This window comes from Triturus cristatus, chromosome 7, assembly GCF_964204655.1.
Source record: "Triturus cristatus chromosome 7, aTriCri1.1, whole genome shotgun sequence".
Lineage (NCBI taxonomy): Eukaryota > Metazoa > Chordata > Amphibia > Caudata > Salamandridae > Triturus > Triturus cristatus.
In genome coordinates, this window is record NC_140590.1 from 1,745,705,528 (window position 1) to 1,745,722,952 (window position 17,425).

Below are 17,425 nucleotides of genomic sequence, written 5' to 3' on the forward strand. Positions count from 1 at the left end.
GTCTGCCGACCTTTCTTCCCCCGGGGGCCGCATCGCGCAATAATCACTCCACGCAAGGTATTAGCATAAAAGGCCATTTATTAGGACAGGGTTGGACAACCATAACCAACCATCAAACAAACCCCCCAACAATCCCCAAGCACATAACTCTCATCCTTCCATTCTCTCCCATACTCCAACTACTCCATCCCACTTCACACAGCAACCTCCTTGCTTATCCCATTCGCTTCCTCACTTCTCTTCCAACCTCCTCCATCATTTCCATCCATCGTAACCTGGTATGACGCACCCCCACCTTTCACCAGTATCCCCCTCCCCGGAAGGGTGAGTATGCCCGTCATGGACTCCTCCCCCCCCAAATCCGCCAACCAGGGAACCCCCGGAGGGCGGTTACCTGCCCCACCCCATACCAGTGCACCTTTCGCCCTCACTCTCTCCGACACCAAATAGACTCATTCCATAACCCGCTGATGACATCCCTCAACTCCATCATGTAGTACGCATTGCCTATGTGTGAAAGGTGCACTCCATCGTCTCTAAAAAGCAGGGGCTCCTCGAGCCGCAGTCCAGTGTGCGCCAGCACTTTGATCCCAATGTTCTCACAAAACACCCGCTTTGCTCTATTCAACTTCCTTCGTGCTCGTTCCACCGCTGCGGGCTTCAATGCCCCCCTCCAGATCCGACGAGGGATGAACTCAGTCCATACCATGCAGGCGCCAGCCAGATTGCGTTTCAAAGCCTCCAAGTCCCTTTGCATCAAGTAAAGCAATGACACCCCTGATTGTTTCACCAGGTCATTCTCCCCCAGATGGATGACGAGCAAATCCGGACAACCCCTCTGCGGAATTTTCTTTGTCAGCCAGGGCAATAGCTCACCCCAGCGCATCCCACTCTTGCCCCACCAATGTACCTCGTGATGGCTGCTTCGCAGGCCCAGGATACGACCGTACACCTGCCTGTCAGAATACTTGGAGGCCCAATGCACAAATGAATGTCCAACGATCCAGGTAATTGTCTTGGCTCCCGGACCCCCCACGCAACCTACGGAGAGAAAAGAAATTAGAACACGATACAGAACAGAACCGCTCCGGCAGCCCTTGTGCCCCTACGCACCTGCTGCTCTACTTCCTAACGTACCGCTCGCAACAGCACAACCTCCACCTACCAATCCATCTGATCTTGTCCCAGGACCACCCAAGCCGAGCCGCCGCCGTCGCCGCGCCAATCCGAAAAGAGTGCGTCCCATACCCCGCCGGGTCCCTACCCAGGCGCCTCCCCGCCATCCGCAACACTGCCAGCAGCTGAAAAGCCATAACCCTCTTCCCGGAAGCATGACAGAAAATCTCTCCTTCTTTCCTGCCCACCTGCCCGCAGAAAGTTCTCCATTCTTGTACCGGACAAGCTCCTGCCCCTCCCGACTCACACAACCACACCCATTTCCCCCTGCCAGCCTGGTCAGTTTTGGACCGCCCCAGCCAGATACCCAGACGCACCCCATCCATTCGAACATCCTCAAACCCCCTAGCCCCCAACAACTCCGAAACCCAGAATGCCCCAAAGAACATCCACGTCATGCACAACTGAAACAGCGCCAACTCAACCCTGTCATAACAACAGGAACCCAATTCCCCCAATATGTCCAACAGCAAATCAAACGTAATAGCTTCCCGCAATACCGCCCCCCCAACTCCCCCCCACACCCTACCCCAACCCTTCAACATCCTACTCAGCAACTCACTCCGTGCTGGATCAAACCCCAAATAAACCATGCCATAGAAAGAAGTCCCCGCTAACTTCCCTGCAATCGTAACTTGGGACAACCCCTTGTCAATACAGTGCAAAACGTACCTCATCATCCCCCCCTCACAGTCCGCCTGCGACATACGCCAAGCATCCTTCGACCACCCCAAAAAGGCACCCAACTCAGCCCAAGCCAAACAATACGCACGCCTCGTGGAATCCGCCACAGACCTCTCAAACAGCTCTACCACTCTCACTCCCCCGAGCTCCAGATACCCTCCGGCACCTTGGTCTTGACAACCTCTGCTCCTGGCGCCAACCTCCTGAAACGCTGCCACTGCGAACGCGACAATGCATCCGCAATGTCATTGCTAGCGCCCGGCACATGCTTTGCGCGAAACAGCACATTGAAACGCAGACACAGCAGCATAAAACTTCGCAGCAAGCGCAGCACCTGCAGAGCCTTTGCCCTCTGCCCATTCACCAGGTCAACCACCGTCCTGTTGTCCACATGGAACAACACCGATCTGTTCTGAAATTCCGATCCCCACACCTGCAGCGCGACCACCAACGGAAAGAACTCCAAAAACGCAATGCTCCTGCCCTGTTACAAACAGTGCGCCGGCCATTGCTCTGCACGCCACCTCCCGTCCCAGAAAACGCCAAAACCTTGTGCCCCAGCCGCATCCGAAAAGATTTGCACCTGCCACACCATGTTGTCATCCACAAAATCCAACGATACCCCATTGAAGTCGCTCAGAAACCCGTTCCAGATCCGCAGGTCCGCCCGAACGCCCATGGAAATCCGCACTCTGTGATGGGGAAGCACCGCCCCGGACATGGCCAGACCCAACCGCCTGCAAAACGTCCTGCCAGCCCGCACCACGCGACGCACGAAATTCAACAAGCCCAACAACCGCTGCATGGACCTCAAATCAATCTTCCGCTGCTCCACCACCTGAAGCAAAAATTCCTGCATCTCCTCCGCCTTCCGCCGGGGCAAACGCGCCACCCACCCACAGTCCAATTCAATCCCCAAAAACGACAGACAACAACTGGGCCCGGCCGTCTTTTCCGGCGCCAAAGGAACCCCAAAATCACAAGCCAGGTGCTGGAATTGGCGCAAAGCGTCCCCGCACTCGCCCGACTGCCCGCGCCCAACAAACAAGAAGTCATCCAAATAGTGGGACACCAGCCGGTGCCCCGATCTGTCCGTGAAGGCCCACTGCAAGAACGAACTGAAAGTTTCGAACAAAGCACAGGATACCGCACAACCCATGGGCAAAACCTTATCCACGAAGATTGCCCCCCCAAACTGCATCCCCAGCAACGGAAAATCCGCCGGGTGAATGGGCATGAGGCGAAACGCCGACTTGATGTCACACTTAGCCAATTCCGCCCTCTTGCCACAAACCCTCACCTGCTCAATCGCATCATCCACCGACACATACAGTACCCTGGAATCCGCCTCCGCGATGAAATCATTCACAGACTGTGGAAATGTGGATTTTCCTGATCAGTTATGTCCCCTATCTTGGACCCCAACGGTTCTATATGCATGTTACAAGTACATGTATGTTCCCTCCAGTTCCAGTTTCTAAGACGCAAACATATGTGTGTCTACCGTCGACATGTTCTCTGTCAGATCCGCCATCAATGGGCTGGATATTCGATTCCTAAGCATGAAAGGCCACCGACTTTATATGGCTAAGTTACTCCATTTTTACAGTTCAGGCAAGTAGGCCCGATTCTGTCCTCAAAGCCTTTCCCTGCTCTCTCTCTTTTGACAGCTTCAGCTTGAGCTCGCATCTGTATCCATGAACTTTGTCCTACTCCCTGTGCAGCTAACGGTGCCTGCCTCGGCCAGTTTTCGCCTGCCTGCCAAGAAGCTGTATTTCACCTTCGAATTATCTATTTTGCTCTCCAGCCGATGCATTCCTGTCTAGTGATTTAGGTAAACATTTCCTTTAGCTCACAAGCAAAGGACTCAGCCTTTCCGTCCTCCTGCAAGTGATTCATAGCCCTGCTGCCATGGAAAGTTTTCTGCCTCTCGCATCTCATATAGACACTTAGGCGTTTGTGCACGCACACAGTCAGTATAGACTAGATTCTGTCCGAGAGTCCTTCCTTGTGGATAACATAGTTCTTTAAACATAGGATGTTAGATATGATTTGGGATTAGGTTGACTTGACCCCCCAGACTTCTCGTCTCCACATGTAGAGCTAAATGTCAAGTCCCTTCACCCCCTAGTTGCACGTCAATCACACGTCATGCTGCTGCGCGCGCATCTATGTTAAGTATTATCGTATAGATCCACCTATGTAAGATAATCAGAGCCAATCATGTTTCTTTTTGCTCCTTATTACGCCTAGTTTCGATTACGTGTCACTATGTTAATTTATCTTATCAATTGTTACGCCTTTTTTGCATTCGTTCCATTGTAAATGTATAAACCTATAAAAGTTACTTCTTGTCAATAAAGTATTGTACTTCACTTCCTGAACCCTCGTGGTGACGGAACCTGAAGGCCGCGACTCGAGTCGGCCATTTTGAGTGGAATAAAGCCCATTTAGAAAACCTCTTATACCACGGATTCTGCCTCTTGTTATTTTGAGCTATTTTACTTTATTTTAAGATTCCGTATGAAATTCAGTCCGGTAAAGAAGATTTTATTTACCACATAATGGCGCCCGAACAGGGACACTTTCTCATCTCACGCGCCGGCGGTGCGTTGCAGGCCCGGTCTCCTGCCACAACTGGACGGACCATAAACGCGTACCAGCAGGATTTCCTGTAAGCTCCCTCCGGTCAAGCGGGGGCGACTGAGGCTGCGATCAACCCAGACGAGGCGGTGAGAAGTGCGAAGTATCCCGACCAGAGCCTAGCTGAGAGAGCAAGATCCGAGGTATACAGAGGCCCACCAGGTTTCTCGAAATCCCGATGTCCAGAGGGTCCGCTGTCCGCAGTCATCGAGTCCTGTCCATTCTCTGAGGCCTTCCGTTTCAAGGAGCTACTCGGTGAGTACCATCGCCGGGGAGGCGTGTTGACGCGCACATAGGTTGTGCCGGTCAAGACGGATTTGGGTACACAAATCCGGTCTGCACTGTTTAGCAGTGTATATGTACTGTTTAGCAGTATATCAAGTATTCCGAAGTATGCAGTTATTGTCAAGAATTCAGCGTGGTGATTAGTTAGGCAGACTGTCATCATTGTCGGTCGTTGTTAAAATGTTTAATGTTTAATGTTTAAAGTGTTCAAATATTGTGGTATGAATGAGTGTTCATTGTTCACTGTTCATTATTGTGTTTTTCGTATAAAGTGAGTTCAAGAGTAAGTATCAGATCAGTTGTCAATATGCCGCTCTTCTCGAAGTTAAGACAGATTACTACCAGAAAAGGGGTGCTTGAAGAAGCAGTTCCTATTCCTCCTAGGGACACTCCAGGGCATTTTATGTACCATAAGCATGGCTTAGATGCCATATTGTTTCTTGATCTATGGGTAGATTATACCAAGGGATTGCCGGAAAGTCAAAGGTGGCCCGTAGCGGGAACCTGGGATGCAGAATGCATCATGAAAGTAGAGGAAGAGTTATGGAAAAGAAAGGTCAGACAGTCACAGAAAGACGCTGTTGAGTTATGGCGTAAAGAATCTCATAGACGTACAGAAAAAGCACGTAGACAAGAAGAGAGGAGTAAAGAAAGTTCAAATAAAGTTCAAGAAAATCTATTAATTGAGGAAGGTATCCGAGTGAAATCAGAACAAGTAAATAGACAAAGAAATGCTCTTATGAATGGTATGTATCCCCTTCTAGCCGAAGGACTACCTAAGGCTGCTCCAGAGATGCCAAAAGACTTGCCACCCCCATTATTTCCAATTAAGGTACATCCAAAAGGGCATCCCAGAACCGCAGAAGATGTTTTTCTTTCCTCATATCTAGACGACGCAGCTCCCGAGTATGCTAACGCCGCACCACATAGACCGTCTGGTGTAGGGGTTCAACGTCAGGATCAGGTATCTGTCCCCGTGCAACAGCAAGTCCCGACACAAGCTTCGGCAAGCACATCTGTTTCCGCATCTGTCTCCGCAGTCGATCCTACAGGGGTATCGACACCCATAGTTGCTGTGTCACGTTCAACGAATCCATTCACACCCGACGCCCCAGATGGGGCCACGGGAGGTGCTAGCATTACCTTTACACCACCCAGAATAAATAAACTTGTTTTTCAAGAGTCAGCGCATTCACGTACACCTAAATTCGTAAGTGAACGTACGCTTAAGGAACTCCTTGTAAATTGTAGATATGACCCGGTGGTTGGTAAAGAGGACGAAATGGTCCTGGCATCATTACGTATCAGGCGAGCCGCAGAGTATTTAGCAAGGTTACCAGGAATGATTACGCATCTAGATGACATATATCATTTTGTTCAAACAGGACGAGATCCAGGATGTATTAACAGAGCTATGGAATTCCAGAAAGTAGAGATACAGGGGGAACTGTTACGTTTCCTCATAAACTGTGTGATCAGAAATCAAGACCGCCCGGGGGTAGACCCGAATACAATGCTTATTCTTACAAGATGGAGTCAGAATATATCAGAAGGGAGACACGATAAGCAAAATTGTATAATAGCCATGTGCCGAAAAATCCGTAAAGAAATAGAGCGTATTCATGAAGAAAGATTGGGAACAGACGAGTTTGAGCAAGATGAAGTGTCCGAATCAGGGAATTCCGCAAGACAGTCAGAGACCATAGCCTATGTAGGCAGAGGAAGATCCTGTGATAATGCTAGATGTTTTTCTGATCCCATACACTCTGTATGCCCAAATAATAGCAGAACGTATCCGACGCCTATAATAAATCTGAAGTCTCCTGAACATTCGTTTCAAGCCGCAGATAAAATACTACGAGAACGAAGGGGTTACCACCTCCTCGATTCCATGGATGAGCAAGAATTAGCCAGATCAGCCGTTCACTGGATTGACAGTCCTGAAAAATACGGTGATGAGACCGTAGCACACACGTTTTTTAATCTCAGTACAGATGAACAACGTTTAGCTGGAATCTATATGATTCAGCAACTCCTCATATTATATAAGAGCCAACATGCTGACCCTGGTCCTTTACCTGATATATTAACGGAACTACTCACGAACAGATGGAGAGGTTCTAGTAACAAGCTAATTAAAGAGATATTAGTGTCACGTAAGCAGTATGTCCTTTTTGTAAGTCCGGATTCTCTCTCGCTGCCCCGCAGAGAAAGAGCGCCGTACTATATGGATAGACAAAATCCCCTACGAGAAGTGCACCCAATAAAAGGCGAAGACAATGAGTTTCACCGTGTATTTGTTTACACACCCATATCAAAAATGGAATTATTGGAAATGAAGAAAGTAGTACCTAGTCATGACAAAGACCCAGCGGGTTTCCACCGAGAAATTAAAGACATGTTACTGATGGGAGAGTACACCTTTCCTGATATTATGACGATATTAAAGGTGCTTTTGCCTGCTGGCATTTATGAAAAACTGAAAGAAAAAGAGTGGGAAGTGGGTGACCAAAAGATAGACTGGACAGCATTAGCAGAGGAAGAAAGGGGCCGAACTGCAGGTTCAGGGCTCGGGGATAAAGTTAAACTGTTACCAGGTTTACTAGTACAGGTACTGCCACGTTTATTAACTACAAAAAAGGAAGATTGGGGTGCAATCACAGCCTGCAAACAAAAGCAAGATGAAGACACAAGCGATTATTATGCTCGATTTGAAAAATGTTTTGGTATAAATAGTGGTATAAAAGCAAGTAGTGACTCATATCCACATTTATTTGTGACAAAATTAGTGGAAAATGCATTGCCTCCAGTAAAGAATAGAATATTGAAATTCGAGAGTACCTGGCAAAGTAACACTCCGTCGCAAATGCTACAAATGTTACAGTATCATCACAATAGAATTAGGGATGAACAAGAACACGAGCATAGACGCATGAAGGATACAAAAATGAAAATGCTAGTTTCTCAGACAGTACCAGCAGATGGTCACAAAAAGGGTGTGACACATTCTGGTGATTCTGCAGTTCCTGTAAAGGGAACCTGCAATTACTGTAAACAACTGGGCCATTATGTACACGATTGTCCAGTCCTGAAACGTAATATAGCTACAGGTATTGCAAAGGAGAGACCACGATTAGTTAAACAAGATCAGAATGAACAAGGAGCTATGCAGCATGGACAGTCCATGCCAGTTCAACAACAGTCCATGCCAGCCTCACAGCAACCCATACAGTTTGTGCCAGCTGCACCACCGTTGCCTGCTACTGCCACACAAACCACAACACGACAAATGTATCAGACTGCACAGTATGAATACCCTGAGTATCAGCGTTACGCATGAACCAGCCTAGAGAGGGAAGTTGACTTACCGCTTATCGAGATTCCTGTAGATCAAGAAGGACCTTATGTACATAGTGAATTATTAGGTCAAGATAGAAAATTCTTACTCGATACAGGGGCAAGTCGAACAACCATAAAACGTAGTGAAGTTCCAGGGGCACCCCTCTCAGGCTCTCAAAATGTTTCCCTTGGTTTTTCGGGAAAACCTATTGTTAATGAAGTATCACAGCCTCTACCACTTACGATAGGACCTTTGACACGAACTACAGATTTATTGCTTACTAAATCATGCCCAGAAAATCTGTTAGGAATTAAAACTCTGAAAGCACTAGGAGCCATAATATGTTGTTCTCCGGAAGGAGTAAGGTTGTTTCTACGTGATTTTAAAGGTCACTATGCGTGTAGAGACATGGATCCCCGACTACAGACTTTACCAGTACATCTATGGGCACAAGGCCCTACGGATGTTGGCTGCATGAACATTACACCCTATCGAGTCACATTGAAAGCAGGAGTGGTACTACCACGAATGCGACAATACAAGTTACCGCATGATGCTGTAGTGGCTTTGCTGAAAATCATTGATGAGCTGATTGCCCAGGGAGTAGTTATAGAAACAGACTCCAATGTATGTAATTCACCGATAATTCCGATTCTTAAACGAACTGATCCTACTGCCCCACCAGTGTACCGATTGGTTATTGATTTGCGTGAACTAAACAAGTGTATTGTACCACAATTCCCTGTGGTCCCTGATATATCATCATTGTTGACAGCAATTGATTCCGAAGCAACATTCTTTACTGTAATCGATCTCAAGAATGCCTTTTTCAGCGTCCCAATAGATCCGGAAAGCCAATATTTGTTCGGATTCAGTTTAAATGGGCGCAGCTTTAAATTCTCACGCGCTCCCCAAGGATTCACAGAAAGCCCCAGCATCTACAGCCAAGCACTGAAACGAGAACTTGACAGTATCCACATGCCAGTCAATACTGCACTGCTTCAATATGTCGATGATCTGCTGATCACCGCAAGAAGCGAGCCAGAATGTGAAAAGGCTTCTCTGACAGTTTTACATTTTCTAGCCGACAAGGGGCACAAGGTGTCTCCTTTTAAGCTGCAATTCTGTGTCCAGCGAGTTATTTATCTTGGTCATTCGCTGTCCAAGGAGGGAAGGCAGCTTACACCAGATCGCATCCAGTTAATTGCTAACATGTCAATACCCCAGACACAAAAGGAGGTGCGGGCTTTCATAGGCCTCACTTCATATTGTAGGCAGTGGATCCCTCAGTACGCATTTCTAGCAAAACCACTCATTCAGTTAACCACACAGGAGGCAGCCACATCGACTGTTCTCCCTTGGACTCAGGAACATACACAAGCTTTTGAAAGCCTAAAGGAAGCTTTATGTCAAGCACCTGTTTTAGCAACACCATGTTATAGCAAACATTTTACACTCTTTGTTACAGAACGCGAAGGTACTGCCTTGTCAGTACTCACTCAGGATCAAGCAGGATCACGCAAGCCATGTGCTTATTTTTCCAGTACATTAGATCCCGTAGCTCAGGCTTTGCCTGCATGCCTGAAATCAGTGGCAGCGACAGCTTTAGCAATCAGACAAAGCGATGCCATAGTGTTAGGACATCCATTGACAGTACAAGTACCACATGCAGTAGAGGTTCTTGTGAACCGAACACAAACACAACACTTGACCATAGCAAGACTTACCGGTTATGAACTGACATTGTTTCAACCACACATAGAGATCCGACGGTGTAATACATTGAATCCTGCTACACTATTACCTGTAATTGGAACAGACCCACTAGCTCATGATTGTGTTGAAATCATTGAAATAAAGACGAAACCTAGACAAGACTTGACAGACGTTCCATTGTTAGATCCAGACCTGACGTTGTATGTAGACGGATCGTGCATGAGAACAAGTACAGGAGATTTAGTGGCCGCGTATGCAGTCACAACAGACACTGAAGTTATTGAGACAAATTGTATAGATACTTTGTCAGCCCAAGCAGCAGAACTTATTGCTCTAACACAAGCCTGTATTCAAGCCACAAATAAGAAAGTTAATGTATACACTGACTCACGTTATGCATTCGGAGTTGTACACGACTTCGGCGTGCTGTGGCGAGAGAGAGGTTATTTAACCTCCCATGGTGCCCACATTCAGCACGGACCCCTCATTCATGCTTTGTTAGACGCAATACATTTACCCACTGCTATATCGATTATGAAATGTAAAGCACACACGAAGGTTACTGATACCATTTCACAAGGCAATGATTTAGCTGACAGAACAGCTAAACAGACTGCTCAGAATCGCACATTAGACATGACAAAGCCAATAGTTCAGACACCAACACAGTGTATGACAATTAAGGATCCCGCACTTGACGTAATTGACATACAGACACATGCCACAGCAGAAGAAATAAAGAAATGGACTGAACTAGGAGGGATCCAGACAGATCAAGGATGGATGACGAAGGAGAAATCTGTATGGTTTCTCCCTGATTCCATGGTTCAAGCCATTATAGCTACAGTTCACAGTCCAGCACATTTAGGAGAGAAGGCTATGCTAGACAGCATTCAACACATTTGGTTCAATAAACATCTACGAGCAGCAGCTAAACAAAAGGTCCGTACCTGTATGATATGTTGTCAGTTCAACCCGGGAAAAAGTGTTCCCGTAGAACAGGGTGGATTCCAGACCCCTGATCATCCTTTTGAAGTGCTCCAAATGGATTATATCCAGATGGAACGATGTCGAGGATTCAAATATGTTCTTGTAGTTGTCTGCGCTCTCTCCCGTTGGACAGAGGCGTATCCCGTATCAGATTACACTGCCCCGACTACTGCCAAGCAGCTAGTTCGAGAATTCTTCCCACGGTACGGTTTACCACGTGTTGTATATTCAGATAACGGCCAGCCTTTCTCATCCGAATTAATGAAACATGTCTCACTTTTGTTGGGATATCAGTGGAAGTTCCACTGTGTCCGACACCCCGAGGCAGCAGGTCTCGTGGAACGACATAATCAAATTTTGAAAATCAGATTGTCTAAAATATGTAAGGAGAAAGGTGTTGATTGGATAGTAGCCTTACCAGTTGCACTATTTTACATAAGAATGGTAGCACACTCTCGAACAGGGCTATCCCCGTATAGGTGATCTTCGGAAGACCACCAAATATGTGGGGGACGCCTGTACCACGTAAAATAACTGATGTTAATTGTAATATGCTGACAGATTACCTGGCTTCCTTGATGTCTGCACTACAATCTTGTCGTTCACAGGTAGCTGCAGCTTTTCCTGACAACACTGAGGTGAAACCCCATGACGTTGCTCCGGGGGATCTGGTGTTTGTGAGGAATTTCGATCGGAAAACCCAATTGGAGCCCAGGTGGAAAACACCGAAGCTAGTCCTGCTGACCACAAGAACAGCCGTGAAAGTGGAGGGCCGCAAAGGATGGATACATTCCAGTCACGTTAAGAAATTTCATGGACTATCCTCGGATATAGACACTGTGCCCTGCACTCCCTCACAGACTGATTCAAAACTTCCCTTTGTTGAAAGGAATGACTCTCAGAACTATAAATTAAAACTTAGGCCCAAACAGTCGAGCAATTTGATTGTTTAAGTCCTCTCCAAGGTGAAGCGGTTGAATTGTCTCTGACATGTATCCCTTGGACCTGAGTAGAGAAAATACCAGAGAAATGTTGAAACGACAGGCGTATTGTAAATCACTGCGTAGCTACTGTGTGAGGACATTATTAATTCTGTTTTTATTGAGTGTTTTAATAATCATTACGAGTGTGATTTTGCACATATATCATCCTATTTCTAGACATGTTTATAATATTACTGCTGAACATTCTTTTAGTGACCTACCGCCACATGAATTATCTTATAGACTTGCGCTGCGCAATAACACCTTCATTAGTATGTTACATCATTCCCATCAGACTAGTAATGCCACCAATTGTTGGGTGTGTGGCCGACTCCCTCCCTATCAGAATAACAAAGGAGTTCTGCCTTTCTTTCCACATCCGTTCACACACAATGGCTCCTGTGGAGCATGGTTTAGTTTATTAAATTCCATAGACCCAGACACAGCAGTTTATCAACAACATTGGATATGGGGAAATCTGAATCTAGTTTTATTCAAAGTCTGTCACCCTAATAAGGAGGGTCACCCCAGTAGAACAGGAACTGATTTAGAAAATGAAGTGTATAAATTAGGTAATTTTACACCTAATCTTATGATTTTGAATGTCAAAACCGAAGTTGAACTAATTCTGCCCACTATGTCTGTATTTCCAGTTAAGGGTGAATTATGTGTGAGAAAAGTTGGTTCCATACATATGGGCCATAGCCAATGCGTTACTACAGTAGAATATCGTGATCAAGGTAAATCTTCATTTAGAGCTTCTCGCCATTCTTACTTTATATGTGGTCAGACGGCATATATGCGTCTGCCTCTAGATTGGGATGGTACCTGTTACATAGCATTCCTTCTGCCACCTGTTTTCCTAGCCCCCCCTGATTATTATCGAAATGTTCATTTAGTACACAATAGAGAGCGAAGAGATCTCCCAGTTGTCGATTATACTGAGACGGCATGGGACAAGTATGTAGATTTCGATAAAGGTATCTTTCCCTATATAGGTACAATATCAAATAGTAAACTGATACGCAGACTAACCAAGACTCTTGAAGCTGTAGTAAACGAGACTATAGCCGCCCTAGGCAATCTGACAGAAGAACAATCAGTGATGAGAATTGTTGTTCTCCAGAATCGTCTTGTCCTTGACGTCATCCTGGCCGATAGGGGCGGAGCTTGCAGGGTCATCGGATCCAGCTGCTGCATATTTATACCAGAAAATTCGCCATCTGTATATAAAGCTATAACACGCCTTCATAAGATTGTGAGCCAGATACACGAGAATCCAGGCACTTGGACGTGGTCCGGGTGGTTTTGGAGTGTGATATCAGCCTGGGGATGGAGAGTTCTATCCTTCCTAGGTATTGGCCTTCTTATGCTCTTCAGTTGTTGTTTATGCCTGCAATGTGGACCAGCGATTTGTGGTCTGTGTGCCACATCATGCATTCCATATCACAGTTCTCGTTCAAAATACCGGAAGAAGAAGGAAGAAGAAATGATGCTCCATGAGCAAATCGATGGAATGATGAAGATTGATATCTCTTGAAGGGCAAGTAGGGGACAAGGAGGGAATGTGGAAATGTGGATTTTCCTGATCAGTTATGTCCCCTATCTTGGACCCCAACGGTTCTATATGCATGTTACAAGTACATGTATGTTCCCTCCAGTTCCAGTTTCTAAGACGCAAACATATGTGTGTCTACCGTCGACATGTTCTCTGTCAGATCCGCCATCAATGGGCTGGATATTCGATTCCTAAGCATGAAAGGCCACCGACTTTATATGGCTAAGTTACTCCATTTTTACAGTTCAGGCAAGTAGGCCCGATTCTGTCCTCAAAGCCTTTCCCTGCTCTCTGTCTTTTGACAGCTTCAGCTTGAGCTCGCATCTGTATCCATGAACTTTGTCCTACTCCCTGTGCAGCTAACGGTGCCTGCCTCGGCCAGTTTTCGCCTGCCTGCCAAGAAGCTGTATTTCACCTTCGAATTATCTATTTTGCTCTCCAGCCGATGCATTCCTGTCTAGTGATTTAGGTAAACATTTCCTTTAGCTCACAAGCAAAGGACTCAGCCTTTCCGTCCTCCTGCAAGTGATTCATAGCCCTGCTGCCATGGAAAGTTTTCTGCCTCTCGCATCTCATATAGACACTTAGGCGTTTGTGCACGCACACAGTCAGTATAGACTAGATTCTGTCCGAGAGTCCTTCCTTGTGGATAACATAGTTCTTTAAACATAGGATGTTAGATATGATTTGGGATTAGGTTGACTTGACCCCCCAGACTTCTCGTCTCCACATGTAGAGCTAAATGTCAAGTCCCTTCACCCCCTAGTTGCACGTCAATCACACGTCATGCTGCTGCGCGCGCATCTATGTTAAGTATTATCGTATAGATCCACCTATGTAAGATAATCAGAGCCAATCATGTTTCTTTTTGCTCCTTATTACGCCTAGTTTCGATTACGTGTCACTATGTTAATTTATCTTATCAATTGTTACGCCTTTTTTGCATTCGTTCCATTGTAAATGTATAAACCTATAAAAGTTACTTCTTGTCAATAAAGTATTGTACTTCACTTCCTGAACCCTCGTGGTGACGGAACCTGAAGGCCGCGACTCGAGTCGGCCATTTTGAGTGGAATAAAGCCCATTTAGAAAACCTCTTATACCACGGATTCTGCCTCTTGTTATTTTGAGCTATTTTACTTTATTTTAAGATTCCGTATGAAATTCAGTCCGGTAAAGAAGATTTTATTTACCACAAGACGACCCCTCCGGCCACGACAAGTGGTGAATCAGGCGAAACTCCCCTTGTTCCTTTTTCGGTACCACCCCCAAAGGGTAGATGATGAGCTCAGGCATCGGCCACGTGTCAAACGGGCCGGCAATCCTCCCCTCCCTTACCTCCTTCTGCAATTACGCCCCCACCACCTCCGGCAAATCCGGCGCTGACCTCAAATTCTCCGCCCATCTGCTCTCCTGCGGCCCCTGATACCCCACCCGAAACCCTTCCGTGAAACCCCAGTACAGCTTCAGTGCCGCTTCCCTGTCAGGATAACGGGAGAGGCATGGACCCATGGCCTCCACCCTAACCGGCGTAGGAGCCCTTTGGTCCAGCCTGTCCTCTACCTTTGGTAATCTGCCACTGCTCAGAGGGAGTGGCCAGCGTAAAATATTGTGTGACCGGGTGCCGCGCTCCACACTTAGAACACTCAAGCTTGAATTTACACGGGTGGCGAGTGCAGAAGCCCTTGTTAAAGTTCCAACAGGCCCCAGTGGTGGCTCCCCCACTCTTGGTCGACTGTCCCGCTGCGCCTGCAGTGGAAACCTGTCCTCCTCCCCCCCCCCCCGACGCCACTTTGTCTGCCCCCCGCCCCAGTTTGGGCAGGACGTGACTGAAAAGGCCGATAAGTCACCGGGAGCCCCCTGGCCGTATGTGTGGACGCAGACGATTGCGTCGAAGACATCCACTATACCCACAACTCCTGGTCCACCTCTCCCCAGGGCTTATCAGGATTAACACTGATCCGTGCCCGAAACTCCTCGTCATAGCTAAGCCAAGCGAAACCTCCAAAGTGCATCTGCGCTTTGCGGATAATATCCATATATTTCGATAACGCGATAGCCCTGTCCTGATGCTTTTCGCAATAAATGCTTGCGTAAATCAGAAAGGCCGACGTCCAATTTTCCATATTCACCGGCACCCGCGGCCGTATTGTCAATTCCCACTCCTCTTCCTTCGAACCCTCCTTAGCCTGTATTTCCCTGTGCAACAACTTGAACACGTCCACATATTCATGCTTCCAAATCCTCGTCCTAGTCTTTTCCGACAAATGCGACCCAAAGGCATCGCCAGGCCCATGTACGGCAGCTTCTTTTTGTGCTTCTCACCCCCTTCCTCCTGCCTGTCAGTCTCCTCCCACCTTGTCCGTCTGAACGTCGGCCCCCACCAGCCGCTTGCCTTCCCCCCCCACTGCCGCCTGCTTCGCTGGCGCTCCCGCCTCCCGCACTGAGCCATCCCCTACCCCCACTGACCAACAAGTCTTCTTCCGACCCACCTTGTCCCCCCCTTCCCACGCCCCCCACCAAGCTCCCTCACCTGCAATGTGGCCTGGCGCCTCCTGCACCCGTCCTCCGGACACGGGGACTTTCCTCCTTTCCGCTTGCATCCCGCTACAGCCGGCCTTTGGCCCCTGTAAAACACCAAACTTTCGGGTTGCCTCCTTCCCCATCACCACCTGCACCTCACACAGTTCACCCTCCTCCAACTCCTCACCCTCCGACTCGTAATCCAGCTCTTCCTCAAAGTGGCCCTCACACTGCACCGTCTGTACCTCACTCATCACTCGCTTCACACCTTTCCTTCCGCACCCTGCACAAACTCGCATTCCGGCGCTGAAGATGCCCGCTCCCGCGATGGAGGGCAGGCCGCTGCGGACGCCCCTGCTGTTTCGCCCCGGCGTTTGGACACCGTCATGCGCCCCGCCGGCCCACCCTGGCCTCTACCAGCAATCGTCGCTGGCTTGGATCCCCCCCCCCCCGGGACCGACATAGTCCGAGGGGGCCCCAGCGCCACCAGGTCTCTGAGAGGTCAAGCCAGTCCCTGACTCGTCTACCCACACCCACCGACCACGCCCCTCCACCGGACCCTCACTCCGCCCGCGCACCGACGCCCCGTCCCCGGACCGCGCCTTCCCCAGCAAAGCCCCCCCCGCCCTCCCCTCCCTGGCCGCACACATCTCCTCCCACCTGCGCTCCGTCTCCTCAATTATCCTGCGCTGTTCCCGGATGTGCTCCTCCAATGACATCCCCTTCCACCTGTCCTCCCATCCGGCCGTACCCTTGCACTCCCCTTTGTCCCCGCGCCCGTGCCCCACACCACGGGAGGAGCCCGGGGCCTCCCGCCCCCCACCGTACCCCCCCGCTGTCTTCGCCGGGCCCTTGCCTTTGCCCCCCCGCCCCCAACCTTCCCCTTGCCCCCACCCAGGACGTCCGAGGGCTGGTCCCCCCACCCTCCCCCCTCCCCCCCGCCAACTCACTGCCAGATAGGTACAGAGTAAAATCCTCCCCCACCGGCTCCTCGCTCTCCCCCCCTGGTCGCTGTCCTCACTGTACTCCACCAGGGCCACGCCCCGCCCCCGCCCAAGCACCACCTGCCTCCCCTTCTCTGCTCGCACTCCTCCCATGGGCTCCCCCGGGGCACCCCCTGCCATAGATTCGCCGGCCTTCCCGCCCCCCGCTCCTCCCCTCCCCCACACATACGCCGATCCCCACGCTTCACTGAGCCTGCTCTCTTGGCCCCCCCCACATGGGTACCGCGTGTCTCTTTGGAGGCAGATCCTCCAAACATGCCGTCACCGCCACTGCCACCCCCGCGGAAGCCGAGCGCAGCGTCCGGGTCATTCCGACCCACGCCTGCTCCAGGACCCCCGGCCGCAGGAGGTCCGTCCTCCCCACGCGGCCGAGGAGCTGCAGCGCCGCACGCACTGCAGCGTCATCAGGCTTGTGCCCCGCTCCTACCTCCATCATCGGTCGACCGCCTCCGCGCCGAAACAGACCCGCCTCCGCACCTTCGCTGCCTACCGGCTGCCCCAGTCGCCAGACTAGGCCGCCTCA

At 49.1% G+C, this 17,425-nt stretch overlaps 1 long non-coding RNA gene across 1 annotated transcript in view; it reads right to left on the reverse strand.

The window, feature by feature from the left end:
• Window positions 1-412: 412 nt before the first annotated feature.
• LOC146812982 (uncharacterized) overlaps window positions 413-17,425 on the reverse strand; it is a 132,465-nt gene continuing 115,452 nt past the window's right edge. The window contains exon 5 of the long non-coding RNA XR_014965998.1: window positions 413-1,041. This is a non-coding gene — a long non-coding RNA (uncharacterized LOC146812982). The remainder of the gene's footprint in view (window positions 1,042-17,425) is intronic.